Genomic DNA, 1490 nt, shown 5'->3' on the forward strand with positions numbered 1-1490 from the left:
TTTTTTTTTTTTTTGGAGAGGTTTTTACCATAGGGCATGTGCACTCACCAGATAGACAGAGAGAGACAGAGAGATAGAAAGCGAGAAATCACCCCTGGGGCGGGGGGGGATATGGCCACACCACAATCCCTTCTCCATTCTCTTCTCGAGATCTTGGGCATGCACACAGTTGCACCTGGCATGAGTTTAAGCTACCGGGTCTGGGACTCGAACCATGACCGGCTACATGGGAGTTCAGTGACGTAGCCATTAAGCTATCTGCTGCTCCCATGCAATGCAAAACTTTAAAAACAAAGACTTAGGTCCCGGTTCAGTTCAGTCATTTGCTAACTGAGTTTGTGCAAGTTTATAATCCTCTCTGAATATGTTTCCTAATCCACAAAATAGTATTAATAGTATCTTCTTGGCAAGGGTTTTGTGAGAATCAAAAGAAATATTGTACGTAAAATGCCTAGAATAAATGCTGGTGTATACTAGATGATTAATAATAGTCAAATCCTTTCTAGTTTCCCCTTTTTATTACTTCCTTCTCCAGGTATAGCTCTACTTATTAGTTGCTTTAAAATAGTGAGAAAGCAGAGGAGAGAAAGGAGAACAAAGAGAATTATTCTAGTGAGTTCAGACATTATAAAAATCTCCCAATGAACTGCAAAGTTATTACAGATTCTAGAAGTTTGCTGTTTATATCTAGGTGCCAGTTAATGCCTTGTGTGTGTATGTGTGGCCTTTTACAAAAATTTTGCTGTTAGCAGATTTAACTGCAGAAGTTAGTGTGTATGTATTTCATGTGTTTGTTTTTATTCTGCTAATAGAATTAAATAAATAAAACCTGGACACAAAATTTCCATGCATTTTTCTAGAAATCATGAGAAACTTGAGACCTGACTTTAGCAGAACTGTATCTGAAGCATCTGAAGAGCTGATTTTAACTTCACTCAGTCCCTTCATATGACACAAATGAGCTAGAGAGGGGTTGGGGACTGAGAGAGATGTTACATTGGCAGCAGGGTCCTGTATCAGCAGACCTATACCATGAGTTCATGACTTTAACAAATGTTTGCTAGGAAATGTTCATATGCTGAGAATACGCTCTGTCCTTATGTCAAGATCATTCTAGGGACATGGATTTTTGAAGTCACTGATTGTAGATGGTCCAGTAAGAGTGGCCAAAGCCCAGACTCATTTTCTACCTATCTTTCTGCTATTTCCCAATTAGTATCACCGTTTGAGGCTTGTCTGATACTTTACACCAAACCAGAAATTTCCAGATTACATTAGAGGGAGAATTCTTCAGAAAGTTTATGGAAAATGCATAGTATGAAAACACTACATAGATTTCGAGTTTTTGTTTTTGTTTCTTTTTTTTTTTTTTAGAGGGTTTTGCCTCTTAGTGACAAAAGAAACTTGGGACCAGCAGTTAGCGTAATGGCTATGTCGCTGGACTCCCACGTAGTCGACCGCAGTTCGAGTCCTGGACCTGGTGGCTTAAA

This window comes from Tupaia chinensis, unplaced genomic scaffold (genome assembly GCF_000334495.1).
Source record: "Tupaia chinensis unplaced genomic scaffold, TupChi_1.0 Scaffold000117_2, whole genome shotgun sequence".
Classification (NCBI taxonomy): domain Eukaryota; kingdom Metazoa; phylum Chordata; class Mammalia; order Scandentia; family Tupaiidae; genus Tupaia; species Tupaia belangeri.